Source organism: Ovis canadensis, chromosome 8 (genome assembly GCF_042477335.2).
Source record: "Ovis canadensis isolate MfBH-ARS-UI-01 breed Bighorn chromosome 8, ARS-UI_OviCan_v2, whole genome shotgun sequence".
NCBI classification, from domain to species: Eukaryota; Metazoa; Chordata; class Mammalia; order Artiodactyla; family Bovidae; genus Ovis; species Ovis canadensis.
Window position 1 is genome coordinate 98,990,644 of NC_091252.1, and position 24,192 is coordinate 99,014,835.

The window sequence follows — 24,192 nt, forward strand, 5'->3', positions numbered from 1 at the left end:
TTTGTTGAAGATAAGGTGTCCATAGGTGTGTGGATTTATCTCTGGGCTTTCTATTTTGTTCCATTGATCTATATGTCTGTCTTTGTGCCAGTACCATACTGTCTTAATGACTGTGGCTTTGTAGTAGAGCCTGAAGTCAGGCAAGTTGATTCCTCCAGTTCCATTCTTCTTTCTCAAGATTGCTTTGGCTATTCGAGGTTTTTTGTATTTCCATACAAATCTTGAAATTATTTATTCTAGTTCTGTGAAAAATATGGCTGGTAGCTTGATAGGGATTGCATTGAATCTGTAGATTGCTTTCAGTAGTATACTCATTTTCACTATATTGATTCTTCCAATCCATGAACATGGTATATTTCTCCATCTATTAGTGTCCTTTTTGATTACTTTCATCAGTGTTTTATAGTTTTCTAAATATTGGTCATTAGTTTCTTTAGGTAGATATATTCTTAAGTATTTTATTCTTTTTGTTGCAATAGTGAATGGAATTGTTTCCTTAATTTCTTTTTCTGCTTTCTCATTACTAGTGTATAGGAATGCAAGGGATTTCTGAGTGTTAATTTTGTATCCTGCAACTTTACTATATTCATTGATTAGCTCTAGTAATTTTCTGGCGGAGTCTTTAGGATTTTCTATGTAGAGGATCACGTCATCTGCAAACAGTGAGAGTTTTACTTCTTCTTTTCCAATTTAGATTCCTTTTATTTCTTTTTCTGCTCTGATTGCTGTGGCCAAAACTTCCAGAACTATGTTGAATAATCACGGTGAAAGTGGGCACCCTTGTCTTGTTCCTGACTTTAGGGGAAATGCTTTCAATTTTTCACCATTGCTGATAATGTTTGCTGTGGGTTTGTCATAGATAGCTTTTATTATGTTGAGGTATGTTCCTTCTATTTCTGCTTTCTGAAGAGTTTTTATCATAAATGGATGTTGAATTTTGTCAAAGGCCTTCTTTGCATCTATCGAGATAATCATATGGCTTTTATTTTTCAATTTGTTAATGTGGTGAATTACATTGATTGATTTGTGGATATTGAAGAATCCTTGCATCCCTGGGATAAAGCCCACTTGGTCATGGTGTATGATCTTTTTAATGTGTTGTTGGATTCTGATTGCTAGAATTTTGTTGAGGGTTTTTGCATCTATGTTCATCAGTGATATTGGCCTGTAGTTTTCTTTTTTTGTGGCATCTTTGCAGAGATCAAATTGCCAACATCGGCTGGATCATGGAAAAAGCAACAGAGTTCCAGAAAAACATCTATTTCTGCTTTCTTGACTATGCCAAAGCCTTTGACTGTGTGGATCACAATAAACTCTGGAAAATACTTCAAGAGATGGGAATACCAGACCACCTGACCTGCCTCTTGAGAAATCTGTATGCAGGTCAGGAAGCAACAGTTAGAACAGGACATGGAACAACAGACTGGTTCCAAATAGGAAAAGGGTTACGTCAAGGCTGTATATTGTCACCCTGCTTATTTAACTTATATGCAGAGTACATCATGAGAAACACTGGACTGGAAGAAACACAAGCTGGAATCAAGGTTGCTGGGAGAAATATCAATAACCTCAGATATGCAGATGACACCACCCTTATGGCAGAAAGTAAAGAGGAACTCAGAAACCTCCTGATGAAAGTGAAAGAGGAGAGTGAAAAAGTTGGCTTAAAGCTCAACATTCAGAAAACAAAGATCATGGCATCCGGTCCCATCACTTCATGGCAAATAGATGGGGAAACAGTAGAAACATTGTCAGACTTTATTTTTCTGGGCTCCAAAATCACTGCAGATGGTGATTGCAGCCATGAAATTAAAAGACGCTTACTCCTTGGAAGAAAAGTTATGACCATCATAGATAGTATATTCAAAAGCAGAGACATTACTCTGCCGACTAAGGTCCGTCTAGTCAAGACTATCGTTTTTCCTGTGGTCATGTATGGATGTGAGAGTTGGACTGTGAAGAAGGCTGAGCGCTGAAGAATTGATGCTTTTGAACTGTGGTGCTGGAGAAGACTCTTGAGAGTCCCTTGGACTGCAAGGAGATCCAACCAGTCCATTCTGAAGGAGATCAACCCTGGGATTTCTTTGGAAGAAATGATGCTAAAGCTGAAACTCCAGTACTTTGGCCACCTCATGCGAAGAGTTGACTCATTGGAAAATACTCCGATTCTGGGAGGGATTGGGGGCCGGAGGAGGAGGGGGCGACCAAGGATTAGATGGCTGGATGGTATCATGGACTCGATGGATGTGAGTCTGAGTGAACTCTGGGAGATGGTGATGGACAGGGAGGCCTGGTGTGCTGTGATTCATGGGGTCGCAAAGAGTCAGACATGACTGAGCGACTGAACCCAACTGTGTGAGATGAGTGCAGTTGTGCGGTAGTTTGAGCATCCTTTGGTATTGCCTTCCTTTGGGATTGAAATGAAAACTGACCTTTTCCAGCTGAGTTTTCCAAATTTGCTGGCATATTAGTGCAACACTTTCACAGCATCATGTTATAGGATTCGAAACAGCTCAACTGAATTTCATCAACTCTACTAGCTTTGTTCATAGTGATGCTTCCTAAGGCCCACTTGACTTCACATTCCAGAATGTCTGGCTCTAGGTGAGTGATCATACCATCATGATTATCTGCATCATGAAGATCCTTTTTGTACAGTTCTGTTTATTCTTGCAACCTCTTCTTACTATCTTCTGCTTCTGTTAGGTCCATACCATTTCTGTCCTTTATTTCGCCCATCTTTGTTGAGATTTTCCCTTGGTATCTCTAATTTTCTTAAACAGATCTCTAATCTTTCCCATTCCTTTTTTTCCTCTATTTATTTGCACTGATCACTGAGGAAGTCTTTCTTATCTCTCCTTGCTATTCTTTGGAAATCTGCATTCAAATGAGTATATCTTTACTTTTCTCCTTTGCTTTGGATTATCTTACTATTTCTTTTTTTCCTGCATCATTCTCTCCTTTGTCTCCATCTTTTCCTCATCTATCTATAGATTTGTTTGTTTTTATACCAGGATTTTCCTATCATTATGTCCTGAACTATTTGTTTGTACCCTTTGTGAATTTCTCAGTCTAGCATCCAATCTCTGTATTAGAAATCATTTTATATTTATGTCCTCTGCCATTCCATAGCACTTACTTCTTCTAACTTGCCATATTCCTGGGCATGTTTATTGTGTTTCTCTTCTTATTTCTACAGCAGTTTTCATCTCTATAATGATTTTTTATATTTTTTCATTAGTTCCTCATCTCTGCTGGTTTATTTTTCCTTCCCATATCTTACTTTCTCAAGGCCTTTTTCCTTGATGATGAACATGAATTTTTTTTACATTTTATTTATGATTGAATAGATCTATTTGCTTCTTATTCTGTCTCATTTGCTAATTTTTTCATGATATATGTTCTTCTTTGGCCTTTTAATAAGTCACCTTCTCACACCAATGTCTTTTTCATACTCCATTTCATAAAGATCCATTTGTTATATTTACATTTTCAAAGTACGCTTTGCCAGTGTTTAGCTTTGCAACTAATGTAATGGTCATTTGGAAGTTAGCTAATTTTTGAGCAATTTCAATCTTGTGAAAGTTTCCAAATTTTATTATCTAGTATCAAAGAGCTCAGATGCATTTATATCACCAGTGGATTCGTCAGAATGGTCTTTGAATATTGGGAAGCTGTTGAATTCTTAAGTGGTGGATATAATTTTTCCACAATTTTGAATTTTACATGAAAGCTTGAACTGTATCATTAGCTACAAATGCAGTCAGTTGTTTTTGTGTATGTAATAGGCTCACTTTTATCATTTTTTTTTGACAAAATATCTGTCGAACACATGTCTGACTAAATCATAGTTTGTCAGTCTTTCAAATAAAACCGATGTAGTGAAGAAAGCTAGTAGTCAAGCATTTCCTTTTGCAAATGAAGTAAGGACATGAGTCCTTCTCCTAAGCACAGTTATCCTTCAGCATCTACAAGATGTACTTAATCCAAAAAATCCCATATCTCATTTCCTTAAACAGATTATGTTTAAACAACATGTAAACAAGAGTTGAAATTTAACAAAATTAATAATTTTTACTGCTCCTGTGTGAATATTCTTAGATGAGCATTGCTTCTTTTTCCCATTGATGTTGTCATGAAAAATATAACTGGAGGTTCACTTTGGTGACATGGCCTTGATTCATGCTAAGCCACCAGGAATTTTATCCACTGCTGCTTTTTCATCATCACTGCAAATGTTAATGGGAACAAAGGCAACTGACAGCTCAATATTGTTATAAAAGCAGTTTTGACTTTGTGCACCATTGAGAAGGCCTCAGAGAGCCCCAGAACTATAATGAATTTCCTTAAGAACTACTATATTAGCTAAAGTTGAACAAGAAACAAATCAAATTGTTATCAATGATTGACTTGTGGTGGTCCCATTAGGAGTAAAAAGAAGTCAATCCATGAATACATCTCTGTTTTTAGGTTTTTCAACTCATATATTACTCTAAAAAGTTATTTTAAAAGCTCAATAAGGAGAAATAAATAAGAAAAGCAATTATAATCATCATTATTAATTTGTTTTAGGTCAAGACATAATTATATCCTAACTATTCTGATGGAGAAGGCAATGGCACCCACTCCAGTACTCTTGCCTGGAAAATTCCATGGACAGAGGAGCCTGGTAGGCTGCAGTCCATGGGGTCACTAAGAGTTGGACACGACTGAGCAACTTCACTTTCGCTTTTCACTTTCATGCATTGGAGAAGGAAATGGCAACCCACTCCAGTATTCTTGCCTGGAGAATCCCAGGGACGGTGGAACCTGGTGGGCTGCCATCTATGGGGTTGCACAGAGTTGGACACCACTGAAGCGACTTAGCAGCAGCAGCAGCAACTATTCTGATGCCTGCTTTAAGGTAATCTCTATTTTAAAATAATTATCTATAATCAATCAGTGCTTTAAGATAAGGGATTTATGACAATTCTTTCAATATATATACATTTTTACTTTGGATAAATGTTTCATTGATTTTTACAGTATAAAACTCAGCTAATGAATAAATTTAGCTTGTTGGCAAAATCAAAAATATAATTTTAGTCTTCTAATCATTTGTATGTATGTAAATATACAGGTGAAATCTTAATTTAATCCTTTAGAAAATCACATATTTAAAATTTCTTGTTCCACAGATAAGTTAATGACTTTCACCAAAGCATGCAATAAGGTGAAAAAAAATGTAAAGTCCCCTATGAGTGTTAAATATATGTCATTTTTCAACAGCCAGTTCCATTTTTAATGTTTTTCCTGAGCTACACAAGCTAGCTAAATTGAATGATTTAATCAGCACACTATTTCCTATTTTCTCATTTATGTACATTAACTGAGAATATAATTGCCCACATTATATGGAAACCCTTTCATGTCCTGAGAGGGTCAATGGTATTATTTTGAGCTTATTTGGCTTGAAGAAACCTGGATTCTATCTGCTCTACATAAACTGATTAAGTTTTAATTGCATTTACCATATTCCTTATAGGTTTTTTTTTTCAGTGTAATTAAACCAATTAAACTTATAGCGCACGTATTCACTGAAGGTGCCAAGAAAAATAATAATGAAGGAAAACTATATTTTTCACTCACTTGATAGCATCTTGAGCTTTTTCAGGACTAGATGAGACATCATTGCAATTAACTGAGTGTAGTTAAAAAGTGAAGAGATGGTTTTACTCTGGGCACCCATGCACTAGTGTGACTGAAAATACTGAGTCAACACTGGGGACTGGAAAGCAATTAATGGCACACTTTTATGACATTTATCTCAGCAGACACTTATCAGGCTTATGGTTCCAAGGACAATGTTATGGACTTAATGGGTGTTTAGATGCTAATTTGAAGATTTGAGTAGTATTGTAAAGATGTGAAATTTTAAAAAATTGTCCATTTCTGCTATGGAAGGGTTGGGAACTTTTCTATAGGACTCTGTAAGTCTCTGTTGCAAAAATTCAACTTTGCTATTGTAATGTGCTAGAGGAGACTCTTGAGAGTCCCTTGGACTGCAAGGAGATCACATTAGCTAATCCTAAAGGAAATCAACACTAAATATTCACTGGAAAGACTGATGTTGAAGCTGCAGCTCCAGTACTTTGGCCCCCTGATCCAAAGAGCTGACTCATTGGGAAAGACCCTGATGCTTGGAAAGATTGAAGGCAAAAGGAGAAGTGAGCAGCAGAGGATGACATAGTTAGATAGCATCACTGACTCAATGGACATGAGTTAGAGCAAACTTTGGAAGATAGTGAAGGACAGGGAAGCCTGGTGTGCTGCAGTCCATAGTGTCGCAAAGAGTTGGATGTGACTTAGTGACTGAAAACAGCAACAACATTGTCACATGAAAGCAGGCATAGAGGATGCATAAAAGGCAGTGTTCCCACAACAGAAACAAACAAAAAAGGCCACGGTGTGCCCAATTGTAAGTCCTTAAGTCTTAAATTCTAGAATAATGACTGTTATAAACTGTATTCTTATAAGAAAACATGTGAAAAGCAGAAAGCAGGCTCAATTTTTATACTAACAGTCATATCAGTTAAGCATCACTGATAGTCCTTGAGGTAAAAAAATTATCAAAGGTTAGATTTATTTGTGGATCATCTAACATAAAAAAATAACCAGTATCATACATGCATTTGTCTTTGAGTTTGTATATACTAACCAGATTCATCAAAAATTCGAAAGAATGGCATATAGTTTTATTAATGCAAATTCCCATGTCCAGTGCAGTGAGGCCAAACAAACTGAAATGTCTGAAGTTGGAGCAGACAAAGGTTTATTGCAGAGTCATGGAGGGAAGCTGGTGGTTCATGCCCTGAAAAGAAAAAAAGAAAAAAACAAAGCCAAACCAAACCAACTCCTTGGAAGGGTTTTGGCAAAACACTTTTTTTTTTTTAATAGAAAATAATAGCAAATGAAACAACTGACAAAGGATTAATGTCCACCATATATAAGCTGCTCAATACCAGAAAAATAAACCCAATCAAAAATGAGCAAAAGACCTAAACAGACATTTATCCAAAGAAGACATACAGATGGCTAATAAGCACATGCAAAGATGCTCAGCATTGCACACTATTAGTGGAATGCAAATCAAAGCAAAGACTTTTAAAATCCAGGTGAGAGACTGAGATATATGCTTGTGATCAGCTTGTGCACAGTCCTCTGATTGGCTATAGAGAGGTAGCAGTTAATAGTATCAGGCCTTAGGCTCCAAGAGGCCTGGGACCATGCGCTCAAGATCATCAAGTATTTACATCTTCCATTTGTTGGAGAGTGGGAGGTTCTTTTGACATCTGCCAAAGACTCAGGACTCAGGAGATGTACATCAAATGCTATTATCTAGGTACCTTAGAGAGGAGCTAGAGCAGAGGATATCAGGGAGGGGCTGTCCTGCTCCCTCCAAGGTCCCATTGCATCCTGTCAGTTAGTTTTGTCCTTGGTTTAGAAATTTACGCATACAATTATTCAGCTGCTAAGTCGTATCTGACTCTTTGCAACCCCATGGACTGCAGCACACTAGGCTTCCCTGTGCTTCACCATCTCCCAGAGTTTGCTTAAATCCATGTTGATTGAGTGCTAGTCAAAGACCATTCAAAAATTCTCTAATTATGCATCAATAGTAACTTTGCTCATTATTTCCTGAACAACTAGTGAAATGTAGACCAAGAAATTATTTATCTGTCTTTATTTTAAGGGTTTGATGTGTGAGGCTACTGAGAAAAACAGAAGGAAAATGGCCCTATTTCATGATTGTATTCTATAGGATTAAAGCTGGAAGCTAAAACATTAGTAGAAGCATTTTGCTACTCTTCCTGACGTAAACCCTTTTCAGATCTGTTTTTGGAAGGTGGGAGAAAATTTTCCAAGAGGACCCATAATGAAGAAGAAAAGCTGTTCTAATTCAACTTCTAAGACCTTTGTTTTCTCCAAGAAAGTCACTTGTCCATCATTGATACAATAGTATCTCCTGTCCTGCTGTCCTGGTGGCCTCATGGGCTGGGCTAGTCCCATATGTCATTTTACTCTTGGCATAAAACCTCAGAATCACCTGTTTTCTGTCAATGAAAAGTTCTAAGGGCAACAGATTTTTTTTTCCATTTGAAAGAGGTCACATAGCTATTGATGTAGATATATATTTAGGTTGTTTTCTCAGTACAGAAAATTTTGCTTTCTGTGCTAGGAATCGCTGTGATATCCTTGTATTTGGATAAAACTCCCATTTTAATCAAAATCTTAAAAGCACACACATCATTTTCACATCAAATTAAGTAAAACAGTCTCCAGGTCTTTTACACCTTTTTTTTTTTTTTCCCTGGGAACACAACTGTATGCTTATTACGCCCTCACCCTAAGATGTGATAATTAAACTTCTAAAGCTGTTAGTGTCTGAAAAAAAATTAAAAAGCAAGCCAACAAGTGCAGAGTGTACAGAGTTTTGAGGCTATGAGCACTCTTCCTAGCTGTTTGCAAGTCTCCACTTGTCGGCATGGATGGACAAAGTGATTGTAGATGTCTTGGCTCTTCCATAACTTGAACGCTCAACTGACTAATGATTCACAATGACAGGTCATCCAAAAAGGGTCATGCAGTTATTGGCATCATTTCCCAGGTTCAGTTGTTAACATAATTAGGGGTAATGCAAATCTGAGCATTTTTCCAGTTCGTAATAGTGCACAACAATATAAGGAGAAATAAAAGTCACAATTTTCTTAAGTCAGTAGTCTATCCTTCATTAAAGCAGGAGGCATGGCAGTGTTTATCATGTGCCAGGCACTGGGTGAAGGGCTTCCAACAGATAATATCATTGAATCTTTCCTAGCCCCCATTTTTCAGATCAGAAACTGAAGTCAGTGGAGGTTGTATCCCATCCTTGTTTACACAGCCAGTTAGTGGAATTTCAGGATCTGTACTGAGGTCCACGTGATTCTGGTCATTGCACCATATTGCATACACCTAGAATATGAATACACAGTTTAGGGCTCCAGGTGTGTCCTTTCTGGGCATATTTATTTGGATACTTTTCTTTGGGGAAAATGAAAAAGAACACTGACTCACTGCGCAGCAGAACACAGATGGCACTACGTTTACTCATGAGGAGTGTCACTCTGCGTTCGAAGATGCTGTTATTCGGGACCCGCTTAGCTTTCCCCCTCACTTTCCATGGCAGGTCCCCGAGCCATTTTGTAAGATGGGACTTGGCACTTGCTTTCATCCCTTCCTCCCTCGTGGTAGGTTTTCTGCCAAGAAAGGACACCTCATAGAGCCTGATAGAAATTCTGCTCCACGTTGGGGCGTCTGAAATTGCACTTCAAGGAGAGCCTCTTTTCATGGGATTCAGGTTGGAATAGACATATTTCAGGGCTGGGGATGGTTGTGCAGACTGAGGAAAAGAGAAAGCAAGGGGAGCAGGCACGCAGAGGATGGAGCTGAGAGTGGGGAGAGGAATGCAGAGTCCTTGACAGCTTTTTCTTTTTCCCCAGATTCTCCAGAAACCTTGCTGCATTCTTGCCTTTGTTTCTGAATCAGAGTGCAATGTCATGATCAAATCCCCAACTGGGCTTAAATAAACTTGAATTTTCTATTTGTTTCAAAGAAAGAGTTCTAACTGGTGCGCTAACTAATTTACAAAGCGTCCCAGTTAAGACAAGCCTGCAGTGGACGTCGCATGGCCTTTAGTCTTGACCCACAGTCTATTTGCTTGCTCTGGGCCAGCCTCCTTACCCACTCTCTTCAAGGATTCTTCTGCAGTTTCACAATTTTGCCCAAGAATTCCTGACACAATCAAAATCCGGGAAGTATTTTTCTAATGTTTTGAAACTTATGGGAATTCTGATTAATGTACATTCCTGGTAAGAGTTATGTTTCTGAGATGTGGTACTGCCAGCATGTTTTCCTATAAAAAGATTCCCAGAATGATTTCTATATAAATCTAGCTATCCCTTTAAATAATGAGGTAGAATTTGCATGTGAACCTTTATTCAATAAATCACTTTTGATGATGGATATTTTCAATGCTAGTAGGATAATTTCTAATGCAAAACTTAAGCACTTTATTTTTTATTGTTTTTTTTTTTAATGTTATGAATCCTCTGAAAGGATATTTTGTTGACGGTTCCACTGTGGCTTATTCTCTTTATTCCTGAACAAATAAATCATATTTTATCTGCATTAGTAACCTCTCTCTTGGAAATATTTAAGAATGAGTAATGACACAGTATGATTCAATGAACCAAGCTATAACTGATGATTCTCCAATCTGGAGAAAACATAGACGCATATAATAGAATTTGTGGGACTCTGGAAAGAACATGTCAAAGTGACAAGAAAGCCTGAAGGTGTTAAATTTTGGAAGGCAACAGCTCATTAATTTATCAGGTATGGTTTATGAGCCAGACACTATTCTTGGAGCTGAGAATACAAATATTAACAGAAAAAGAGCTCTTAGTCTATGTGAGAAGCATCAAAACTGGAGTCCAGGCCAATCTTATAAGCTTCAGAGGTTTTTCTATTTGCTGCTTCTGCGATCATTCCAGGGAGATAAACTCCATTCTTTTACCTTTTCCATATTCAGTTCCTTATTTTTTCATCATTTTATCAAGTAGGATATTTTCTGGCTGAAACAGGGAATATTTTTAATAATCCATTTTATCTTCATTATGGGCTTATTTTTATAGTGTTTAGAAATTTGATTTTTAAAATATTTGTCCTAGGGTAAAAATGCAAAAGTTTAACAACATTCTATGTTTAAATAGTTACAGATGGCTACACATGCCACACAAACAACTTGCAATGGTAAAGTTATCCTTTCTCGCTTTCGTCTTTTTTGTTATTGTTGTCATATTTTACTATCCATGTTTTTGACCAAGAATTCATTTGCAACCAACTTTGTTTTAGATAGTAAATACCTCTTAAAAGCTCATTAATTAGATAAAAAGAATGCATTGTATTACCTTCATTCAACCATTTCTGGGAATCATCTCTTCTTTTTTGTAGATCAAAGTTTATGTTGGTATAAAACTTCTTCAGCCAAATTTCTTTAATGTGTCTTGCAGTGAAGGTTCAATTTATGAATTCTCTGATTTTGCTTGTCCGGAAAAGTCTTTCCCTCTCCTTTTCTTTTTGAACTGCAATCCGCTAAATACAGAATTCTGAATTGACAATTACAGTTTTCTTTCAGCACTTTAAAGAGGCCATACAATTTTTTTCTGGCTTGTGTACTTTATGATGGAAAGTCTGCTTTACTTTTTACCTTCAACCACTGTAAGGTGCTAACTTTGACAAACTTAGAAATTTGAATATTAAATGTTCAGATACTTTTCTTTCTCGTATTTATGCGGCTTGATGTTACTTTTATTTTTTATGCTTTTACTGTATTTGGAAATTCTCAGCTGTGAACTCGACATGTGTTTCTTCTGACCCATTCAGTCTTTCTTCTGTGTCTGGGATTGCAGCGATGCATCAATTACACCTTCGGAGGTTGCTCCATGACTCTGGATGCTCTAATGCTCTGTTTATCTCTTCCTTGTACTGCCCCCTCCCCAACACTCACACATACGTTTCCTTTCCATTGGTGTTGCAATTTGGGCACTTTCTGTTGAACCATCTTTCAGTTCAGTTCAGTTCAGTTCAGTCGCTCAGTCGTGTCCGACTCTTTGTGACCCCATGAATTGCAGCATGCCAGGCCTCCCTGTCCATCACCATCTCCCGGAGTTCACTCAGACTCATGTCCATCGAGTCTGTGATGCCATCCAGCCATCTCATCCTCTGTTGTCCCCTTCTCCTCCTGCCCCCAATCCCTCCCAGCATCAGAGTCTTTTCCAATGAGTCAACTCTTCGCATGAGGTGGCCAAAGTACTGGAGAACCATCTTTAAATTCACTAATACTCTTCTCATTGTGTCATAGCTACTGATGAACTTGTCAAAAGCACTCTTTATCTCTAGTTATCATGTTTTTCATTCCCTCTGTGGTAGGCAAAATAACGTTCCTTGAGGATATCCATGTTCTAATCACTAGAACTTATAAATGTGCAATGTTATATAATGACTTATTCTGTTCAGCCTGTTGTAACACATTACCATAAACTCAGAAACAACAGAAACGTATCTCAAGCTTTAGAGCCTGTGAAATCCAAGATCAAGGGACTGGCAGTTCCAGTGTCAGAGAAGGCAATGGCACCCCACTCCAGTACTCTTGCCTGGAGAATCCTATGGATGGAGGAGCCTGGTAGGCTGCAGTCCATGGAGTCGCTAAGAGTCAGATATGACAGCGACTTCACTTTCACTTTTCACTTTCATGCACTGGAAAAGGAAATGGCACCCCACTCCAGTATTCTTGCCTGGAGAATCCCAGGGACGGGGAGCCTGGTGGGCTGCCATCTATGGGGTCGCACAGAGTCAGACATGACTGAAGCGACTTAGCAGCAGATCCAGTGTCTGGTGCAGCCATATTTTTTAGTTCATAGCTGGCCATCTTACTGTGTCCACACATGTCTTAAGGAGGAAGGCAGCTCTCAGTGCTTGCTCTCCTTTATTAGGGCACTAACGCCATGCATGATAATTTTACCCTCCTGATATAATTATTACACAAAGCCTCCCCTTCTAAAATCATCACTTTGGGAGTAGAATTTGAACATATGGATCCAGGGTGGAGGGGCACAAATATTCATGTGGTAAATGGACATTGTTTACAGATGGAATTAAAGTTACTAATGAACTTTAATTTAAAATCAAGTTTAAAAGAGGAAGATGATTCTGGATTATCTTGAAGGACCAAAGGGTCCTTCCGTGTGGAAAAGGGAGGTAGAAGAGTCATTATCAGAGTGATGTAGCATTAGACTCAGTTGACCAGCTGCTGACTTTGCAAACAAAGGGCATAGCGCCAGGGAATACAGTCAGTCTCTGCAAGCTACAAAGGGCAGGGACATGAATTCTCCCCCTAGAGCTGCCAGAATCAAATGCAGTTCTTCTGGTATCTTGGTTTTTGTCTAGTGTACCCACTGTGGACTTTAGATCCAGAACTGTAAGGTAATAATTTTTTGTTGTCTTAAGTCACCAATTTCTCAATAATTTGTTGCAGCACTATGCTCTGTACATTACAGTTCCTCTTGATTCTTTCTGTTCCTACGTGGTTCATAAAATTCCCATCTGTTCATGCATGCTGTCTACCTTTTCCACTATGACGGTAGTTTTCATAGTTATTTTGAATTCCTTACTGATAGTTTCACACCTGCATCATTCATACCTGTGTCTGATTCTGCTGACTGACTGGACGTTTTTATTTTTGGATCCTGTGATTTCTGATTGATGTTCACAGTGTATGTGAGAGTGTGTTTAAGATTATGGTGAGTGCTCTTTGTGCCTAGAAATAGACATATTTATATTTTAGTTTATCATTATTGGTGGTGATGCGGGATTGAGTAAATCTAGTCAGAATTGATTTGGACGTGGAATTTTTTTTTTTTTTTGAAAAGTCTGCCTTTGGTATACCTTTAACTTCAAATTGCCCCAGCATTACCTTGAACTTAGGGTCCTGGATCATTTTCTGGAGACTTGTACCTCAATATTCCTCTTCAACCACAGCTTTAGATCTTATCTTTGAACTTGTGCTACAGACAGGCTCTAGTTTCTTACTCCTTCCCCTCTTCAGCATCAGAAATTTTCAGTTACTTGGTGCTTGACATGGGCTTCCCAGGTGGCTCATGGTAAAGTATCCATCCGCCAACACAGAAGACATGAGAGATGCAGGTCCAGTTCTAGGATCTGGAAGATCCCCTGGAGGAGGAAATGGCAACCCACTGCAGTACTCTTGGCTGGAGAAGCCCATGGACAGAGGAGCCTGGTGGGCTACAGTCCATGAAGTAGCAAAGAGTTGGACACCACTGGAGTGACTCAGCATGCATGCAGCCTTGGTGATGAGCACAGGGGATTCTCTTTTCCTGGTTCAGCCTCTGTCTTACGTCCTGTGTCCCTGGGTTTAGGAACTGAGCTTTCTATGTGATCCAGCTTCTTCCCCAGTGATGGAGGATCTCTAAATGTCTGGTTTCAAGATGATTTTTCTGTACTTCTCCAAGGTGAGAGAACATTTTCTTTTGCCCTTCCACAGGTCACTGTAAGTCTTCACCTATATGTAATCTATGGTTGATGGTGTTTTTTCTTTTCCTATACGGGCAGAAACTCATGATTATTAGGGGAGAACTACTGTTTTTGCTTACTTTTTTTTAAATGTAGAAGCCCTGTGTATACTTTCTTACTTTATCTCTTAGAACCTTACAAATTTGGGAGGCCTTTATCATCATGCGTGCTTACTCTTACTGGTGGCTGTTCCAAGGTTGTGTACTTAATGTCTTCTAAGGTGATCCATGTGCTTCAAGGGTTATGTGTTTGTTCCCCTTCTGAGCTGTTACCGGTGAGACTCTCCACACTTTTATTACTTTCCTCTGTGTCCTCCAAGTACTTGCTCTTTGTTCAGTCTTAGCCCAACTCATGAGAGTTCTGAGTGAATGAAGTGAGTGAAGTTGCTCAGTCGTGTCCGACTGTTTGCGACCCCGTGGACTGTAGCCTACCATGCTCCTCTGTCCATGGGATTTTTCAGGCAATAGTACTGGAGTGGATTGCCATTTCCTTCTCCAGGGGATCTTCCTGACCCAGGGATTGAACCCGGGTCTCTTGCATTGTAGACAGACACTTTACCGTCTGAGTCACCAGGCAAGTCGTAAAGGCAAATGTGCTCCGATTTTGTGCATCTCCTGGAAACTACCGACATTTTTCACTATCAGGTGCCCAACCTGTGTCTCAATTCCTGCTTTTCTTTCATATGCCTTCCTGCCAGCGATCATCTTAGATGCTTTCGATGGCATTGTTGTATTGTTTGTGATTTCTGTTTTCTCTTTTTCCTAATTGGTTGAACATGCCTTTTCTGGTTTGCTCCTGCTAACTTGTCTCTTTGTCTTACATGTTTTCCTGTGAAAAGGTAGGAAATAAAATAGATTCTCTTGGGTTATTCCTATTAGAAGTTACTAAATATTTTCCTAATTATCTTGCCAGTTATGAAATTAAGAGTTGTGTATTGTGATTGATGGTTCTGTAGTTCTCAAAACTGATCTCATCAAGCAACCTTTTAATCAATATTCTCTTCTGGACCTTATGGTATAAAATATGCTATTGCTAAATAGACTACATTTATAAAGCAATTGCTCAATGTCAAAGAGACATTTATAATTTCCAATTAAAGTTGCTAATTAGCATAAACATCATGAGTTACTCTCACTGAATTGATATAGTAGTAGACAAAACAAAGACATTTTAATTAGTTTATACAATTTAATGTTGATAAGTTTGGATTCCCTCTTTGGCTCTTTAAAAGATTGAAAACATATTTAGGAGGCCAATTACAAACAACATGAAAGGATTCTGAGTATTCCAGGAAAAAATGTTGTGAATCTTTGAGAAAAAAACCTTTGAACTTTCTTTTTAGTTGTGGAACTTTAATTTTGTTGTTGTTGTTCAGTCACCCAGTCTGACTTTTTGCGACCCCATGGACTGCAGCATGCCAGGCCTCCTTGCCCCTCACCATCTTCCAAAGTTTGCACAGGTTCATGTCCGTTGCATCAGTGATGCCATTCAGCCATCTCACCCTCTGGTGTCCTCTTCTCCTTCTACCCTCAGTCTTTCCCAGAATCAGGGGCTTTTCCAATGTGTCTGCTGTTCGCATCAGGAGACCAAAATACTGGAGTTTCAGCTTCAGCACCCACCCTTCCCAATGAGCATTCAGGTTTGACTTCCCTTAAATTCAGCTTTGATCTTCTCGCGGTCCAAGGGACTCTCAGGAGTATTCTCCAGCACCACAGTCTGAAGGCATCAAGTCTTTGAAGCTCTGCCTTTTTTACAGTCCAGCTTGCAGTTTATTTAAAAATGTTTACCCACTTTTGCATAATAAAAATAAAACTCTGAATTTCTATATGGCAATTTTATGATTTTGAAGTTAAAGTGGCAAGTAAAGCTTCTGACATCTGAGCTACTGAATAAAAGCTTCTGACAGGTTAATAGTCTAGGTTTCCATGCTACCAGAAATGTCCAGCCTTTTGGAAACTAGAAGTATACTTTTCCTTTGACAAAATCTGTCTTATATATGTAAGTGAAAATGAAAGTGTCAGTCACTCAGTCATGTCCGACTCTTTACGAACCCCTGGATTACAGCCTGCTGGGCTCCTCTGTCTGTGGAATTCTCCAGGCAAGAATACTAGTGTGGGTTGCTATTTCACTCTCCAGGAGACCTTCCCAACTCAGGAATCGAACCCACATCTGCATTGCAGGCAGATTCTGAGCCATGAGGATACTCTTGTATGAGGAGATTATAATAAAATAGTTGGGTTTTGTATGTATAATTTATTATCACATTAGCAAAACATATAATAGTGTACAAACAACAAAATAAAACTTATACAATAATTATCCAAATTGAATAATGAAACATTACCAGTGCAGTTGAAAACACTTACGTACTCTTCCAAAATTGAATCTTTCTCCTTGTCTTGGGTAAACTAGTATCCTGTTTTTAGTCTCTTAATTTTATTCCACTGGTTTGCTTGTCTGTATCTGTGCCTATAGTCTATTGTTCTACTGTCTATATTTTCATTAAACGTAGATGCTTGGCATTTAAATTACCTTGAACCTATTATACAGAGTGAAGTGATTCAGAAAAAGAAAGATAAATACCATATTCTAACACATATATTAGAATATGTCCCATCACTTCACGGGAAATAGATTGGGAAACAGTGGAAACAGTGTCCGACTTTATTTTTTGGGGCTCCAAAATCACTGCAGATGGTGATTGCAGCCATGAAATTAAAAGACGCTTACTCCTTGGAAGAAAAGTTATGATCAACCTAGATATTCAAAAGCAGAGACATTACTTTGCCCACTAAGGTCCGTCTAGTCAAGGCTATGGTTTTTCCAGTGGTCATGTATGGATGTGAGAGTTGGACTGTGAAGAAGGCTGAGTGCCAAAGAATTGATGCTTTTGAACTGTGATGCTGGAGAAGACTCTTGAGAGTCCCTTGGACTGCAAGGAGATCCAACCAGTCCATTCTGAAGGAGATCAGCCCTGGGATTTCTTTGGAAGGACTGATGCTAAAGCTGAAACTCCAGTACTTTGGCCACCTCATGCGAAGAGTTGACTCATTAGAAAAGACCCTGATGCTGGGAGGGATTGGGGGCAGGAGGAGACGGGGACGACAGAGGATGAGATGGTTGGATGGCATCACTGACTCGATGGACGTGAGTCTGAGTGAAGCTCAGGAGTTGGTGATGGACAGGGATTGGAGTGCTGTGATTCATGGGGTCGCAAAGAGTCGGACACGACTGAGCGACTGAACTCAACTGAACTGAACACATATATATGGAATCTAGAAAAATGGTGCTGAAGAATTTATTTACAGGTCAACAATGGAGAAACAGACATAGAGAACAGGCTTATGGGCATGGGGGAAGGGGAGAGGAGGATAAGATGTATTGAAAGAGCAACATGGAAACTTACATTACCGTGTGTTAAATAGATAGCCTCTGGAAATTTGTATGGCTCAGGAAATTCAAACAGGGGATCTGTATCAACCTGGAGAGGTAGGATGGGCAGGGGGATGGGAGGAGGTTCAAAAGGGAGGGGGTGTAGGTATACCTATGGCTGATTCATGTTGAGGTTTGAAAGAAAACAGCAAAATTCTATAAAGCAATTATCCTTCAATAAATGTTCAATGCATGATACTGGATGCTTGGGGCTGGTGCACTGAGACGACCCAGAAGGATGGTACAGGGAGGGAGGAGGGAGGGGGCGTTCAGGATGGGGAACATGTGTGTACCTGTGGCGGATACATGTTGATGTGTGGCAAAACAAATAGAATATTGTAAAGTAATTAGCCTCCAATTAAAATAAATAAATTTATAATAAAAAATTAAAAAAAATAAAAAATTTATCTAAATGGTCTTCTCTCCCCAAATTTCTATTATTTTCGATACTTACATTATTATTTTAGTATAGGCTTAGCTTAATAGGTTTTATTGGAAATCCTTTTGTGATTATGTTTGGAACTACACTGAACTTACAGTTTCCAGAAAATTACACCTTTATAATATGATATTAAGATATTGTATATATGACATGTTAGGTCTATTTGCTGATGATTTCTTCCTTTGTTCTTAGTTAAGCTATACATTATTATTTTTTCTTAAGATGTGTGCCTTTTTTGGACATTTCTAGATACTAAATATTTTATTGCTACCATAAACAGTATTTATTTTTTAATTACAATCAGTTAAATATATACATATTGTATAGTAATACAATTGGTTTTATATTATGCTCATTTCAGACACCTTGCTAAATTCCTTCATTAAATATTAAAAAAAAGGAAAAAAAAAGTTCAAAAGATCATGGGTTTTTTAAAACGTGAAAAGTCAGTCATGTCGGAGTCTTTGCGTCCCCACCGAACACTGGAGTGGGTGGCCTTTCCCTTCTCCAGAGGATCTTCCCAGCCTGGCATTTGAACCCGGGTCTCTCAAATTGAAGACAGATTTTTTACCAGCTGAGCCACCAAGGAAGGCCAAGAATACTGGAGTGTGTAGTCTCTCCCTTCTCTAATGGACTTCCTGCCCCAGGAATCAAACCGGGGTCTCCTCCATTGCAGGTGTATTCTTTACCAGCTTAGCTACCAGGGAAGTCGTAAGTAAGTAAGAGGTTACCATATTAGTAAAGATACAGTTTTGGGGTTTAAAACAATCACTATTTAGCTAAGAGATTTTATAATGAATGAATGGTTTTTTGTTGATTAATTTTTCCAAGTTCATCTAGCTTATGATGCATGTAGTTTCATTCCCCTATTAATCTTATAAGTGAAGAAGTAAATTCAGTTCAGTTCAGTCACTCAGTCTTGTCCATCTCTTTGCCATCCCATGAACCACAGCACACCAGGCCTCTCTGTCCATCACCAACTCCGGGAGTTCACGCAAACCCATGTCCATTGAGCCGGTGATGCCATTCAACCATCTCATCCTCTGTTCTCCCTTTCTCCTCCTGCTCCCATCCCTCCCAGCATCAGGGTCTTTTCAAATGAGTCAGTGCTTAGAATCAGGTGGCCAAAGATTTGTAATTTCAGCTTCAACGTCAGTCCTTCCAATGAACACCGAGGACTGATCTCCTTTAGAATGGACTGGTTGGATCTCCTTGCAGTCCAAGGGACTCTCAAGAGTCTTCTCCAACACCACAGTTTAAAAGCATCAATTTGCCAGTGATCAGCTTTCTTTATAGTCCAACTCTTACATCCATACATGACCACAGGAAAAACCATAGCCTTGACTAGACGGACCTTCCTTGACAAAGTAATGTCTCTGCTTTTGAATATGCCGTCTAGGTTGGTCACAACTTTCCTTCCAAGGAGTAAGCGTCTTTTAATTTCATGGCTGCAATCACCATCTGCAGTGATTTTGGAGCCCAGAAAAATAAAGTTGGCCACTGTTTCCCCACCTATTTGCCATGAAGTGATGGGACCGGATGCCATGATTTTAGTTTTCTGAATGTTGAGCTTTAAGCCAACTTTTTCACTCTCCTCTTTCACTTTCATCAAAAGGTTCTTTAGTTTTTCTTCACTTTCTACCATAAGGGTGGTATCATCTGAATATCTGAGGTTATTGATATTTCTCCCGGCAATCTTGATTCCAGCTTGTGCTTCTTCCAGCCCAGCGTTTCTCCTGATGTACTCCACATATAAGTTAAATAAACAGGGTGACAGTATACAGCCTTGACGTACTCCTTTTCCTATTTGGAGCCAGTATGTTGTTCCATGTCCAGTACTAACTGTTGCTTCCTGACCTGCATACAGGTTTCACAAGAGGCAGGTCAGGTGGTCTGGTATTCCCATCTCTTGAAGAATTTTCCACAGTTTATTTTGATCCACACAGTCAAAGGCTTTGGCATAGTCAAGAAAGCAGAAATAGATGTTTTTCGGGAACTCTCTTGCTTTTTCAATCCAGTGGATGTTGGCAATTTGATCTCTTGTTCCTCTGTCTTTTCTAAAACCAGCTTGAACATCTGTAAGTTCCTGTTTCATGTATTGCTGAAGCCTGGCTTGGAGAATTTTGAGCATTACTTTACTAGCGTGTGAGATGAGTGCAATTGTGTGGTAGACAGAAATGGTATGGACCTAAAAGAAGCAGAAGATATTACAAAGAGGTGGCAAGAATACACAGAAGAACTGTACAAAAAGATCTTCATGACCCAGATAATTATGATGGTGTGATCACTCACCTAGAGCCAGACATCCTGGAATGTGAAGTCAAGTGGGCCTTAGAAAGCATCACTACGAACAAAACTAGTGGAAGTGATGGAATCCCAGTTGAGCTATTTCAACTCCTGAAAGATGATGCTGTGAAAGTGCTGCAGTCAATATGCCAGCAAATTTGGAAAACTCAGCAGTGGCCACAGGACTGGAAAAAGTCAGTTTTCATTTCAATCCCAAAGAAAGGTAATACCAAAGAATGCTCAAACTACCACACAATTGCACTCATCTCACATGCTAGTAAAGAATTAGAATATTTTAAAATATAAAACAGCTAACATTCCTAAAATTAATTCAGCTTAGGCGTAAAGTATGTAATATTCAATACTTTACTTGATTTTACCTGCCAATATTTTTTTCATTATTTATATACATAAGAAAATGAAATTTGTGTGTAATATTGCTTTTAACTGCCTTCAATCAATTGTATTACTAAAACTATTCTAGATTCTTTAAGTTGCTTAGGAAATATATTTTTCCCTATCCTTAGATAATTTGTTTAAAATGAAATTTGTATAAGATTGACGGCAGGAGAAGAAGGGGCTGAGTCGATGGACATGACTTTGAGCAAGCTCTGGACATTGGTGATGGACAGGGAAGCCTGGTGTGCTGCAGTCCATGGGGTTGCAAAGAGTTGGACACGACTGAGCGACTGAATTGAAATTTTATTATGTGTGAAATTTTGGTGGATCTTACTTATAAAACTAGATTTTATGTTTTTACTTTTGAATGAACTTTTGGATAATAAGTTAATTTTTTAAAAAATGATTATAATTTTGGTTGGTTTTATCTTTTTTACATATTGGTTTTATTGTCATATTTCTGAGAAATATACCTGTAGTTATCAAATTTTTTTCATAAATATTTGGTAATACTCACTTGTTCTCAAAGATAACTCATATTGTCTGTAATTGTATCACCTTAATTTTTTAATGATATATTTGCCTTCTATTTAAAAAAATAATAATCTTGGCAGATATTGAGTATTAACTGATCCTTACCTACAGTGAAATTCTGGCTTTTTGTTATGTCTTCTACTTTAACTTTCAATTTTTTTCCCCCTTAATCCAATTTTTGTTTAGCTGGATGATTACCTCATATATTTCATATTATTTTTTCTCTTTTACTATAATCATTAAAGAATATATAATTATAAATAGCATTTTATAAGCACTTTAAAATACCAATATAATTTTATTATACAAACCTTGGATTTAGTATTTCTTTGTCATTATTGCTTCCCTGGTGGCTCAGAGGTTAAAATGTCTGTCTACAATGTGGGAGACCCGGGTTCGATCCCTGGGTCGGGAAGATCCCCTGGAGAAGAAATGGCAATCCACTCCAGTATTATTGCCTGGAAAATCCCATGGACAGAGGAGCCTGGTGGGGTACAGTCCATGGCATCACAAAGAGTCGGACATGACTGAAGCGACTTAGCAGCAGTAGCAGCAGCAGCAGCAATTACTGAGAAAGAATTGAAGTCTTCAGTTATACGAATGGGATTTTCTATTTCTCCTTTTAGTTCTGTCAACTTTTGCTTTGCATATTTTGAATCTGTATTATTTGGTGCATTTATATTAAGATCATTACATCTTTTTGGTGACTTGGTCTCTATGTCAGTAAGGACGGTCCCATTTTACCTTTGGTAACGTTTCTTTTTCTAATGTTTACCTTGCTTGAAGCTAATAGAGCCTCCCCAGCTTCCTGTTGCTTAAAATTTGCATGATATGTCTTTCCCCATCCTTTTACTTTTAATGTATGTATCTTTCTACTTAAAGTAGATTTCTTATAAAAAATCTTGTTGGATATTTCTTTTATATCCAATATTATTATGTTTCCTTGTACTTAGACACTCTAGACCTTTTATGTTAATAGAATTATTGATAATGGCTGGGAATTTGTTTTCCATTTCTTCTAAATATATTTGTTTCTTCTGCACAGGTTTTCCACTTCTTTGAATTAACTGAATGCATTTTACTATTCACTTTGGTCTCTATTAAAGTATTGATTTATTTATATACCATTTTTTCATTATTATTTTTTATTTGGTGATCCCTGTGGTTTATAGTACTTATCATTAACTTGAAGCAGGCTGCATACACATATACCTCCCCAAGTAGATCATAATAAACTTCCAAATGTACACATTCCATTTCTTAATTTCTTAATTTCTTAATTTCATTTTTGCCATACTTTCTTAATTTTATGTATTGTAAAAACAGCAAAGTCTTGCTGACATTAATTTTAGATAGTCACTTTTGTTTTAAAGAGATTACAAATAAGTAAAATATTTTTTATGTTTACCAACATATTTATTACTTCTCACACTCTTTCTTTTAAAAAAAATGTTCTATCTGTTCACCTTCTTTCTGAGGAATTATAAAGGTTTTATAGAGTAGATTTGCTTTCAATGATATCAGTCTAGTTATGATTTTCTGGAAAAGGCTTTTCCTTCACCTTTGAAATATATCTTCACAAGTTATGATGGAAGATTATAGGTTTTTAGGTTTTTCATTCGGAACTTTGAATGTATAACTCTATTGTCTTCTGATTTGCATAGTTTCTGATGCCAAACCTGCTATTATTCTCATCTTTAGTTCTCCTCATCTATATATTTTTTCTTTTATCTCTGATGTCATCAGAATTTTCTCCCTATCTTCAACTTCTAGTAGTTTGACCTGATAAGCTTGATGCTTTCAAAATTCTTCTAGAGGATCTTGAGATTTTGGTTTCTGTGGTTTGTTTCTTTTTATTAGTTCTGTTCATTTTTTTGGCCTCTCTTCCTCAATATTTCTTCTACTTTCTCCCTCTTCTCCTTCTGCAGTTGCAGTTAAGTGCATATTACATGTTTGGACAGAGATGTTAGATTGTTTGTCTTATTTCTTCTTTCTCTCTGTTTCATTAGAAATATTCTATTGATCTGTCTTCAACTTCATCAGTTTCTGCTTCTGCTGTACCTTGGTTTTTGGCATGCCTGTTGAGTTCTTTATCTTGGCATTTGGTTTCTTTGTTTGCTTGTGGTGTGTGTGTGTGTGTGTGCATGTATGCTTCTGTTCATCCTTGGTCATTGTCAGGGGCCTCTTTTTGCAACTGAGCTTCAGAAGTAGGGCTTTCTCACTACTCCATCACCTCCTCCACAAGGTTGCAAAACTCTGCTTTGTCTCCGTGGGAGTTCTGAGCACACATTAGCTCTTTGTTGCTCTCCATTCTCAGCCAAACCCTCTTGTGCGTCAATGAAGGACTGTGCTCATGAGTGGATTTCGTCTGCTTCCTTTAGCAGCAGGTAAATTTCACTTTGTATGCTTGCAAGACAGATGTGCAGGGTTTCCACCCTTCTTCAATAGCTGCTGACCATTTTTTGAGACAGTGAGGCAGGAGAATTTCCTGGCTTTCTCTAGAAGTAAATGGTATTTACTTCGTATGAGACAGGGTTTCACATTGTACAGTTTGGTCCTGTGTGTCTCAACAGGGGCTAGTCATCGTCTGTATACACATGCAGTGGAGGGTGATTCTCCAAGCTTTCTCACAGGCATCCAGAGTTGCCTGTGGACAAGAGCTGGCAAGCAGTGGCTGCCTCTTATTATGTCTGGGCTTCCCAGAGATTCTAAACCATCACACAGGCACATACTCTGCCTTTAGAAATTTGTGAATGTTGAAGAATATTTTGTTGCCAGATATGATTGCTACTGCTTCCTCTCCTGTTATACCAAAGATGAAATAATTTATACGTCCCTTCTGTCCTCTGAGGGGCTTGTCATGTACTGGGATTCAGTTTACTTTATTGCTTTATGACTCTCTGACAGGCTAAATAAAGACATAATTTTAT